Source organism: Giraffa tippelskirchi, chromosome X (genome assembly GCF_054371585.1).
Source record: "Giraffa tippelskirchi isolate mGirTip1 chromosome X, T2T-mGirTip1v1.2.pri, whole genome shotgun sequence".
In the NCBI taxonomy this organism is placed as follows: domain Eukaryota; kingdom Metazoa; phylum Chordata; class Mammalia; order Artiodactyla; family Giraffidae; genus Giraffa; species Giraffa tippelskirchi.
Genome location: NC_137289.1, coordinates 32446144 through 32459228, shown reverse-complemented (window position 1 = coordinate 32459228; position 13085 = coordinate 32446144). Strand labels below are relative to the sequence as shown.

The 13085-nt window shown below is 36.7% G+C and overlaps 1 pseudogene; it reads left to right on the top strand.

The window, feature by feature from the left end:
• The first annotated feature begins 12424 nt into the window (after window positions 1-12424).
• On the top strand, window positions 12425-12838 carry LOC145535334 (guanine nucleotide-binding protein G(I)/G(S)/G(O) subunit gamma-5 pseudogene; annotated as a pseudogene).
• Window positions 12839-13085: the final 247 nt, after the last annotated feature.

Below are 13085 nucleotides of genomic sequence, written 5' to 3'. Positions count from 1 at the left end.
TGATGCAGCCCCCTATGGCCTGGTTTGGCACCACACGTCTCACGGACTGACCCCAACTTGGTTGGGTGCCACAGGCCTTGTGCAGCTACACACCACCACTCTGGAGTCACACCGCTTAGCTCTGAATCCCACCTGTGTGACCTTGGGTTCGGGCGGTACTTATAACCTGCTCGGGCCCTCTGTCTCCCCAACTCTAAGATGCGTCCTACAGTGACTGTGTGGAGCACACAGCAATGGTGATATCAGGCACCTAGCAGGGTCCCTGACAGAAAGTCAGTGCGTGTTCAAAACCCTTGGCTATTAAAAAAAGAAAAAAAAAAACTCTTGGCTATTATTAAGAACCTTCTTCTAATATTAAGTTTTACTTCTTGAAAGCAAGGTGGGCAGAATATTGGCTTTCTCACCACTGGAGTCTGTCAGAATCAGAGTCGCTGTCACTATCGTCACAATGCTTCTTGTGTTTTCTTTTAGATGACTTTTTCTTCTTCCTTTCCTTGGATCTTTCTTTTGAATGACCAGACTTCTTTTCTTCTTGTTTTCTTCTGCATAAAATATAAATAAAGTTTTATTGGGAATCTTCAATGCCAAAGCGTTACTGCCCACAATATAAGGAACTACTCCTCCCAAAGACAAGCTTCCAAAGAGTGCATTAGTGATGTGCACACAAATGTCACCTCCTCTCCCCCACACCTGCACTAAAGTGTCATTAAGAATGACATACTTGGGGGACTTCCTTGGCAGTCCAGTGGTTAAGCTCTGTACTTCCACTGCAGGGAACGCCGGTTCAATCCCTGGTGGCGGAAGCTAACATCCCACATGCCATGCAGCATGGAAAAAGAGAGAGAGAGAGACAGAGAGAGAGAGAGAGAGACATAAAGAGAGGTTTAAAGAATTATCAAGAGAATTAATGACAAAAATGATTAATGTCCTCCAGGATTAAGGTACCTAAGGGGCTGTCTGACCAAATCCCCGTCCCCCTCAAAGGCAGGCTGGCTGATAGAGCAGCCCCAGCTCTGTCTACCTGCTCCTCCTTCTCTATTCCAACCCAGTGGTAGAAGAGGGGCCACATGTGAAAGCGCAGTGAGTGGAACCACTTCATCATCAGGCCAGCGCAGAGCTTGTCACGGAGTGACACTGAGCAATTCCACCCCGGTTTGACTTCTTTTAAAAGGGGGATGATGATAGTGATGAGGGAGCAGGTAGAAACAGGATAAATCAAGTACAACCTCAAGTACAGCACTCATGGTTGGGAGCTCTTCTTAATATTCAGGATATTCACGTGCCCCAAGACACCTGTAAACAGCTCTTGTACAACCATAAAACCCTCAGTCTGGCCTGGCTTTCGTGTGGCACTTCTCAGTGGAGAAAGGGAATTCCAGAAGTTAGAGGAGAGACAGAGGGGGAGGGGAGGGGAGGGGAGGGGAGGGAAGGGGTAGGGTGGAGAGCAGGGAGGGGAGGGAGATGAGGTGCAGGAGAGAAGGGCAGCGATGGGGAAGATGGAAACTCTTCCTGATCTACAACACAGGCCCAAGTAAAGGGCAAACATGCCCCATTGTAGGGTGCCTGTAGCCAGAGGTGGGGAGCTGAGTCCAGCCCTGTATGCAGAGCTCCACAGTTACCTTCACCGTCAAAGGAACGGCCCCTTGCCCCACTCTTCAAGGTTGAGTTGCCTATGTAGATTTGGGGGGATAAAAACTCGATTTCAATTCTATCTATTAAAAAAAGAATTAAGTATTTCACTTAGATCTACTAAGCAATGTTATGGGTGTTTTACATGCTCTGCTTCATTTAATTAAAAAAAAAAAAAAGAAACTCTACGAAGAAGGTGTTATCAACATTCCCATTTTACAAATGAGGAAACTGAGAAACAGGCATTATTAAAGTGACAAGTTACTGAAAGAGATGCTTTTTGGAAAGCGTATTAATCTCTACTTAGTAAACATTGTGGGAAAGGGCATTATCTATCTAGATTCTTGGGGAAAAACTCATTTTCAATATTCTGTATTGAAAAAAAACAACAAAACTAAGTATGTTACTTAGATCAAAGCAATGTCCTTGGTGTTTTACATGATTTGGTCCATTTAATAGAAAAGAAAATCTATGAAGAAGGTTTTATCAACATTCCCATTTTATAGATGAGGAAACTGAGGCACAGAGGTATTAAAGAAGTTAATAGTAAGTGAAGGAGATACTTTTTCATCAGTAAATTTATGTATACTTAGTAAACTTCGTGGAAACGACACTGGTACATAGATTGTCAGAGAAATAAAACTCGATTTCCAATCTATTTAAAAAAACAGAATTAAGTTTGTTGCTTAGATCTCTGAAGCAATGTACTCAGTGTTTTACATGCTCTGCTTAATTTAGTTAACAAAAATCTACAGGGAAAGTGTTATCAACATTCCCATATTACACATGAGGAAACTGAGGCACTGAGGCATTAACGAGCTTACCAGTAAGTGAAAGCGATGCTTTTCGGTGAACATCTTTAATCTATATTTATTAAACTTTGTGGGAAAGGGCATTGTGTATCTAGATTTCTGGGGAAAGTTACTCGATTTCAATTCCATTCCAAAAAAAAATCAAATTAAGTACGCTATTTAGATCTACTAAGCAACGTCCTGTGTGTTTTACATGCTCTGGTTCAGTCAATTAAATAAAAATAGACAAGGAAGGTATATCAAAATTCCCATTTCATAGATGAGGAAACTGAGGCACAGAGGCATTAATGAAGTTACCAAAGTGAATGAGATGCTTTTGATGAGTGTATTTATCGGAACTTTGGAAACTTTGTGGTAATGGGCATTAACTGTCTAGATTGTGGGCTATATAAAACTCAATTTGAATTCTATTTAAAAAAACCCAAAATTAAGTACGTTACTTAGCTCCTCTAAACAATAATCTCAGTGTTTTAATTGCTCTGTTTCATTTAATTAAAATATCAATTAGGAGGGTGTTATCAACATTCCCAAGTTATAGATGAGGACTTTGAGGCAAAGGGGCATTAATGAATTTACTAATAAGTGAAAGAGATGCTATTTGATGAACATATTTATAGACATTTAGTAAAATTTTCACAAAAGGTTATTGACTATCTAGGTTGTTCATGAAAGAAACTCAATTTCAATTCAATATAAAAAAATCAACTATGTCACTTAGATATACTATTCAATGTCCTTAGTGTTTCACATGTTTGGGTCCATTTAATTAAAAAATATATATGAGGAAGGTGTTATCAATATTCCCATTTTATATATGAGGAAACTGAGGCATAGAGGGATTAAAAAGTTAATAAGTGAAAGAGAGTCTTTTTGGTCAGCAAATTTATGTATACATTTTAAAGTTTGTGGAAGGGGCATTGTCTATCTAGATTGTTGGTGGGAAAATACTCGATTTCTAATCCATCTATTAAAAAAAAAGTATTAAGTATGTTACTTAGATCTACGAAGCATGTCCTGGGTGCTTTCCATGCTCTGTTTAATTTACTTTAAAAAATCTACCAGGAAGGTGTTATCAACATTCCCATTTTATATATGAGGAAACTGAGGCACAGAGGCATTATTGAATTCAGTAGTAAGCGACATACATGGTTCTTGGTGAGCGTACTTATCTGTACTTAGTAAACTTTGTAGGAAAGAGCATTGTCTATCTAGATTGTTGGGTAAATATACTTGATTTCCTTTATATATTTAAAAAAATCAAATTTCTGTATGTTACTTAGATCTACAAAGCAATGTCCTGTGTGTTTTACATGCTCTGGTTCATAAAATTAAATAAATGTCGACAAGGAAGATACTATCAACATTCCCATTTCATAGTTGAGGAAACTGAGGCACAGAGGCATTAATGAAGTTACCAAAGTGAATGAGAAGCTTTTAGGTGAGCGTATTTATTGGAACTTTGTAAACTTTGTGGTAAAGGTCGTTAACTACCTAGATTGTGCGCAAAAAAACTCGATTTCAATTCTATTAAAAAGAAAACAAAATTAAGTATGTTACTTAGATCTGCTAAACAATGTCTTGGGTGTTTCACATACTCTGCTTCATTTAATTAAAAACAAAATCTACGAGGAATGTGTTCTCAACATTCCCATTTCATAGATGAGGAAACTGAGGCACAGAGGCATTAATGAAGTTACTAGTAATTCAAAGAGATGCATTTTGGTGAGCGTATTTATCTATACAAGTAAATATTGTTGGAAGGGGATTGTCTCCTTAGATTCTTGGGGAAAAATATTGACTACTATTCAACTTTAAAAACTTAAGTATGTTACTTAGTTCTAATAAGAAATGTCCTGGGTGTTTAACATGCTCTGCTTTAATTAATTAAATAGAAAATTTAGAAGGAGGTGTTATCAACGTTCCCAATTTATAGAGGAGGAAACTGAGGCACTGAGGCATTAATAACGTTACCAATAAGTGAAAGAGATACTTTTGGGGGAGCGTTTTTATCTATACTTAGTATCTAGATTATTGCAGAAAGTTGCACACATTGAAATACTCGATTTCGATTCTGTATTTTAAAAAATCAAAATTAAGTGCAGTATTTGGATCTATGAAGCAATGTCCTGTGTGTTTTACGTGCTCTGGTTCAGTCAATTAAATAAAAATAGATGAGGAAAGTGTTATCAGCATTCCCATTTCATAGATGAGGAAACTGAGGCATAGAGGCATTAATGAAGTTGCCAAAGTGAACGAGAGGCTTTTTGGTGAGCATATTTATTGGAACTTTTTAAACTTGGTTGGAAAGCGCATTAACCATCTAGATTGTGGGGGATATAAAACTCGATTTCAATTCTCTTTCAAAAAAAAAAACCTAAATGAAATATATTGCTTAGCTCTACTAAGCAATGTCCTGGATGTTTTACATGCTTGCTTCATTTAACTGAAAGGAAAAAGATCTACAGGTAAATTCTCTTCAAAGTGCCCATTTTAAAGAGGACACAACTGAAGCACAGAGACATGAATTAAGTTAATAGTGCTTCAAAGAGATGCTTTTTAGTGAGCCTATGTATCTATACTTAGAAAGCTTCATGGGAAAGGGCATTTTCTACCTAGATTGCTGGGGGACAAAACCCGCTTTCAATTCTATTTTAAAAAAGTAAATATGTTCTTTACATCTACTAAGCAATGTCCTGGGTGTTTTACATGCTCTGCTTCATTTAATTACAAAAAATCAACTAGGAATGTGTTATCAACATTCCTGAATTATAGACGAAGAAACTGAGGCACAAGGGCATTAGTGAATTTACTAATAAGTGAAAGAGATGCTATTTGGTGAATGTATTTATGGATATTTAGTAAAATTTTCACAGAATGTCACTATCTAGATTGATGGTGAAAAAAACAAACATTCAATTCAATGTAAAAAATAAAATATGCTACATAGACCTACTATGCAATGTCCTTAGTGTTCCACATGATTGGGTCCATTTAATTTAAAAATACATATGAGGAAGGTGTTATCAAGAGTCCCATTTTGTAGATGAGGAAACTGAGGCACAGAGGGATTAAAAAGTTAATAAGAAGTGAAAGAGGTTCTTTTGGTCAGTGAATTTATGTATACATTGTAAAGCTTGTGGAAAGGGCATTGTCTATCTAGATGATCAGGGAAAAAAACTTGATTTCCAATCTGCCTATTAAAAAAACAGAATTAAGTATGTTATTGAGATCTACAAAGCAATGTCCTGGGTGTTTTCCATGCTCTGCTTAACTTAGTTTAAAAATTCTATGAGGAAGGTGCCATCAACATTCCCATTTTATAGATGAGAAAACTGAGGCACAATGCATGAATGAAGTTACTAGGAAGTGAAAGATATACGTTTTTGTGAGCATAACCATATATACAAGTAAATGTTATTGGAAAAGCATTATCTATCTACATTGTTGGGAAAAAAATTGTCTCGATACTCTCTATTAAAAAAACCAAAATTAAGTATGTTAGTTCTACTAATCCATGTCCTGGGTGTGGTAGATGCTCTGCTTCACTTAATTAAAAAGAAAACATACGATGAAGATGTTCTCAACACTCCCAGTTTATAGATTAGGAAAGGGAGGCACAGAGGCATTCATGAACTTACTAGTTAGTGAAAAGAGATGCTTTTTAGTGATCATATTTATCTAGACTTAGTAAACTTTGTGGGAAAGGGCATTGTGTATCTAGTTTGGGAAAAATACTCGATTTCAGTTCTATATTTAAAAATAATCAAAACTAAGTATGTTACTTAGATCTACTAAGTTTGCCCTGGGTGTTTTACACGCTCTGATTCACTTAATGAGATAAATATCAACAAGGAAGGTCCTATCAACATTCCCATTTCATAGATGAGGAAACTGAGGCACAGAGGCATTCATGAAGTTGTCAACGTAAATGAGAAGCTTTCGGTGAGTGTATTTATCCGAACTTTGTATATTTTGTGGTAAAGGGTATTGACTATCTAGATTGCAGGTGATATAAAACTGGATTTCATTTAGCTTTATTAAAAACAAAAACAAATTTAAGTATGTCACTTAGATCTACTAAACATATCCTGGGTGTTTTACCCACAATATTTCATTTAATTAAAAAGAAAATCCACAAAAATGGTGCTATCAACATTCCCATTTTATAGATGGGGAAACTAAGCCTAGAGTCCTTAATGAACTTATTAGTTTCTGAAAGAGATGCTTTTTGTTGAGCATATTTATCGATAGTTAGTAAAATTCTTGGGAAAGGACATTAACTACCTCGATTGTGAGCAAAATAAATCTCGATTTCAATTCTGTTTAAAAAAACAAAATTAAGTATGTTAGTTAGATCTACTAAGCAATGTTCTGGGTGTTTTACGTGCTTTGCTTCATTTAATTAAAAAGAAAATCTACAGGGAAGGTGTTATCAAGATTCCCATTTTATAGATGATGATACTGAGGCACAGAGGCCTTAATGAAGTTACTAGTAACTGAAAGAGATGCGTTTTGGTGAGCACACGCATGGATACCTAGTAAACTTTGTGGGAAACTGCACCGTCTATCTAGATTAATGGGGAAAAACAACTCTATTTCAATTCTATTAAAAAAAAAATTAAGTATGCTTCCTAGATCTACTAAGCAATGTCCTGGGTGTTTTACATGTTCTGCTTCATTTAATTAAAAAGAAAATCTACGAGGAAGGTGTTATCAACATTCCCATTTTATAGAAGAGGAAACTGAGGCACAGAGTTGTTAACGAAGTTACTAGTTAGTGAAAGAGGTGCTTTTTGCTGAGCGTAATTATCTTTATTTAATAAACTTTCTGGGAAAGGGCAGTGTCTATCTAGATTGTTTAGGGACAGAACATCATTTCAACTCTCTCTTATAAAAGAAAAATGAAGTATGCCTGTTAAATCTACTAAGCAATGGACTGTGGTTTACGAGCTCTGCTTCATTCAATTAAAATGAAATTCCCAGGTATAGATGAGGAAACTGAGGCACAGAGGCATTAATAAAGTCACTAGTTAGTGAAAGAGATGTTTTTGGTGAGCGTATTTATTTATACTTAGTAAAATTTGTGGGAGAGGACATTCTGTATGTAGTTTTTTTCAGAAAAACACTCGATTTCAGGTCTATATTAAAAGAAATCAAATTAAGTATGTTACTTAGATCTACTAAGCCATGTCCTGGGTGTTTTACATGCTCTGTTTTGTTTAATTTAAAAAAATCGACTAGGAAGGTGTTATCAACATTCCCATTATATAGATGAGAATACTGAGGCACAGAGGGAGTAGTGAGCTTAGTAGTAAGTGACACAGATGCTTCTTGGTGAGCGTATTCATCTATACTTTGTAAACTTTGCAGGAAAGGGCCTTGTCTATCTAGACTGTTGGAGGAAAAAATCTCGACTTCAATTCTATCGATTACAAAAAATTAAATATGTTGCTATATCTATTAAGCAATGTTCTTGGTGTATACATGCGCTCCTTCATTTAATTAAAAAGGAAATCTACAAGGAAGGTTTGATCAACATTCCCATTTTATAAATGAGGAAACTGAGGCACAGAGACATTATTAAAGTTACAAGTTACTGAAAGATGCTTTTTGGACAGTGTATTTGTCTATACTCAGTAAATTTTGTGGGAAAGGGCATCATCTATCTAGATTATTGGTGGGGGGGATATACTTGCTTTCAATTCTTTGTACAAAAAAAAAAGTATTTATGTTACCTAAATCTAAGCAATGTCCAGGTGTTTTACATGCTCATCTTCATTTAACTTAAAAGAAAATCTACAAGGAAAGTGTTATCAACATTCTCATTTATGGATGAGGAAACTAAGCACAGGGGCATTAATGAAATTACTAGTAACTGAAAGAGGTGCTTTCTGGTGAACGTATTTATAATTAGTAAACTTTGCGGGAAAGGGCATTGTGTATCTAGTTTGTTGGGGGAAACTACTCGATTTCAGGTGTATATTTTAAAAAAATCAAAACTAAGTATGTTACTTATATCTACTAAGCTTACCCTGGGTGTTTTACATGCTCTGCTTCGTTTAATTAAAAGAAACATCTACTTGGCGGTGTTATCAACATTCCCATTTTAGAGATGAGGAAACTGAGCCACAGAGGCATTAGTGAATTCACTAGTGGCAGACATGCTTCTTGGTGAGCGTATTTATGTATACTTAGCAAATTTTGTAGGAAAAGCCACTGTTCATTTAGATTGTTGGGGAAAAATACTCGATTTCAATTTTGTCTAATAAAAAGAAAAAGCAATTCATTTAGATCTAGTAAGCAATGCCCTGGGTATTTTACACGCTCAGTTCAGTTCAAACGCTCGGTCGTGTCCAATTCTTTGTGACCCCTTGGACTGCAGCACGCCAGGCCTCCCTGTCCATCACCAACTCCCGGAGCTTGCTCAAATTCATGTCCCATCGAGTCAGTGATGCTATCCAATCATCTCATCCTCTCTGGTCCCCTTCTCCTCCTGCCTTCAATCTTTCCCAGCATCGGGGTCTTTTCCAAAGAGGCATTTCTTCGCATCAGGTGACCAAAGTACTGGAGTTTCAACTTCAGCATCAGTCCTTCCAGTGAATATTCAGCACTGATGTCCTTTAGCATGGACTGGCTGGATGCTATGCTACATTTAATTTTTAAAAAAATCTATGAAGAATGTGTTATCAACATTCCCATTTTATAGATGAGGAAACTGAGGCACAGAGGCATTAATGATTTCCTAGTAAGTGCCAGGGATGCTTCTTGGTGAGTGTTTATATCTATACTTAGTAAACTTTGTAGGAAAGAGCACTGTCAATCTAGATTGTTGGGTAAATGCACTTGATTTCAATTCTATATGAAAAAAAGAAAAATTCAGTATGTTACTTAGATTTATGAAGCAATGCCCTGGATGTTTCACATGCTTTGCTTCATTTAATTAAATAAATATTGACAAGGAAGGTGCTATCAACATTCCCATTACATAAATGAGGAAACTGAGGCACAGAGGCATTAATGAAGTTGCCAAAGTGAATGAGAAGCTTTTAGGTGAGCATATTTATGGAAACTGTAAATTTGTGGTAAAGGGAATTAACTATCTAGATTGAGGGTGATATAAAACTTGACTTCAATTCACTCTTTAAAAGAAAAGAATTAAGTATGTTACTTAGATCCCCTAAACAATGTCCTGGGTGTTTTACATGCTCTGCTTCAGTTAATTGAACAGAAAATAAATGAGGAATGTGTTATCAATGCTCTCAATTTAAAGATGAGGAAACTGAGGCACAAAGGCATTAATGAAGTTAATAGCAAGTGAAAGAGATGTTTTTGTTGAGCGTATTTGTCTATATGTAGAAAACTCTGGGGGAAAGGGCACTTTCTATCTAGATTATTGGGGGAATAGACCTGCTTTCATATCTATATATTTAAAAAATAAATATTTATTTAGATCTACTAAGCAATGTCCTGGGTTTTTACATGCTCTGCTTCATTTAATCAAAAAAAAAAATCAACTAGGAAGGTGTTGTCAACATTCCCATTTTATAGATGGAGAAACTGAGGCTAGAGTCCTTAGTGAAGTTACTACTAAGGGAAAGAGATGCTTTTTGGTGAGCATTTTTATCAATCAGTTCAGTTCAGTTCAGTTCAGTCGCTCAGTCCTGTGTGACTCTTTGCGGCCACATGGACTGAAGCACGCCAGGCTTCCCTGTCCATCACCAACTCCTGGAGTTCACCCAAACTCGTGTCCACTGAATTAGTGATGGCATCCAACCATCTCATCCTCTGTCGTCCCTTTCTCCTCCTGTCTTCCATCTTTCCCAGCATCAGGGTCTTTTCAAGTGAGTCAGCTCTTCACATCAGGTGGCCAAAGCATTAGAGTTTCAGCTTCAACATCGTTCCTTCCAATGTACATTCAGGACTGATTTCCTTTAGGATGGACTGGTTGAATCTCCCTGCAGTCCAAGGGACTTTCAACAGTCTTCTCCAACAGCACAGTTCAAAAGCATCAATTCTTCGGCGCTCAGCTTTCTTTATAGTCCAACTCTCACATCCATACATGACTACTGGAAAAACCGTAGCCTTGACTAGACGGACCTTTGTTGGCAAAGTAATGTCTCTGCTTTCTAATATGCTGTCCAGGTTGGTCATGACTTTCCTGCCAAGGAGTAAGCATCCTTTAATTTCATGGCTGCAGTCACCATCTGCAGTTATTTTGGAGCCCCCAAAATAAAGTCTGCACATTGGAAGTGGTCAAACAGGAGATGGCACGGGTGCTTGCTTTTAGTGAGCGTATTTAAATATGAAAGGGTAGGTCTGTCCAGATTGTTGGGGGGAAAAGCTCGATTTCAATTCTCTTTATTAAAACAAAAAAATTAAGTGTGTTACTTAGACCTACTAAGCTATATTCTGGGTGTTTTACATGCTCTTCTTCATTTAATCAAAAAGAAAATCTATGAGGAAGGTGTTATCAACTTTCCCATTTTATGGATGAGGAAACTGAGGTACAGAGGCTTTATCAAATTTACTGGTAAGTGAAAGGAATGATTTTGGTGAGCATTATTTATCTATACTTAGTAAACGTTGTGTGAAAGGGCATGGTCTATCTAGATTTTGGTGGGAAAATTACTCTTTCAATTCTATTTTAAAAAATTAAGTATGCTACTTAGATCTACTAAGAAATATCCTGGGTGTTTTACATGCTCTGCTTCATTAAATTGAAAAGAGAATCTACAAGGAAGGTGTTGTCAACATTCCCATTTTACAGTTTTTACAGGAAACTGAGGCACAGAGGCAGTAATGAAGTTACAAGAAGTGAAACGGATGATTTCTTTGAGAGCGTATTTATCTACACTCAGTAAACTTTGTGGAAAAGGGCATTGTCTGTCTAGATTGTTGGAGAAAAAAACTCAATTTCAACTCTCTTTTATAAAAAAAAGTAATTAAGTATTTTACTTAGATCTACTAAGTAACATCCTGGATGTGTCATATGCTCCGTTTCATTTAATTGAAAAAATCAAAGAGGAAGGTGTTATCAACACTCCCATTTTATAGATGAGTAAACTGAGGCACAGAGGCATTAATGAAGTTACTAGTAAATGAAAGAGATGCTTTACGGTGAGTGTATTTATGGACAGATAGTAAATTTTGCAGAAACGGCATTGTCTCTAGATTGTTGGTGAAAAAAGTTCAATGTCAACTCCATCTACTAGAAAAAAAACAAAGCTAAGTATGATACTTAGATCTACTAAGCAAAGTCCGGCTTGTTTTACCTGCCTCCCTGCATTTAATTAAAAAGAAAAACGACACAGAAGGTGTTATCAACGTTCCCATTTTATAGATGAGGAAACTGAGGTTCAGAGGTATTAATGAAGTTACTAGAAAGTGAAAGAGATGCTTTCTCGTGAGTGTATGGACCTAGACGCACTAAACTTTATGGGAAAGTGCATTGTCGGTCCAGATTATTAGGGAAAAAAACTCGATTTCAACTCTCTCTTCTAAAAAAAAAAACAAAATTAAGTATGCTACTTACATTTCTAACCATGTCCTTGTTGTTTTACAGGCTCTCCTTCATTTAATTAAAAAAAAATCTATGAGGAAGTTGTTTTCAACATTCCCATTTTAAACATGAGGAAACTGAGGCACAGCACCATTAGTGAATTTAATAGTAGGTGAAAGATGCTTTTTGGTCAGCGTATTTATCTATAATTAGAAAACTTCATGGAAAAGGGCTTTTTCTATCTAGAACCCACTTTCAACTCTACCTATTAAAATATTAAATATGTTATTTAGATCTACTAAGCAATGTCCTGTGTGTTTTACATGCTCTGCTTCACTTAATTAAAAAATCATCTAGGGGGGTAAAGGACCGGAAACTTAAGAGACAAAGTTCCAAGCCTCACCCCCAGCTCAGCCGACTGGCCCAGCAGACCCACCGCAGGCCTGCTGACGGCCCGCGGATCTGCCATCCTTTCGAGCGCGCCATGTCGGGTTCATCCAGCGTCGCGGCTACGAAAAAAGTGGTTCAGCAGCTCCGGCTGGAGGCCGGGCTCAATCTGGTGAAGGTTTCCCAGGCAGCTGACGATTTGAAACAGTTCTGTCTGCAGAATGCGCAACATGACCCTCTGCTGACTGGAGTATCTTCAAGTACAAATCCCTTCAGGCCCCAGAAAGTCTGTTCCTTTTTGTAGTAAGACGAATCTTGACAAGGTTTTCCAAACCACTTTTCATAAACCAGTGAATATTCAAAGGAAAGCTAAATTTGAAGCCTGTACAAAAGCCTCTCTGTAACGTGCCACACTATACAAACTTCTACTTTTGTCAGTCCTTAATGTCTACCTCTCTGAATATTCATAATTTTCTGTTTCACAAGGGTAATTATTTTATATACACTGATGGCAGCATACAATAAAATACTTAGTATAAAAAAATCAGCTAGGAAGGTGTTATCAACATTCCCAATTTATAGATGAGGAAACTGAGGCAAAGGGGCATTAATGATATAACTAGTAAGTGGAAGAGATGCTATTTGGTGAACGTACTTATGGACATTGAGTTAAATTTCACAAAAGGTCACTGGCTATCTAGATCGTTGGCAAATAAAACTCAATTTCAATTCTATCAAAAAAATAACCTGAATTAAGT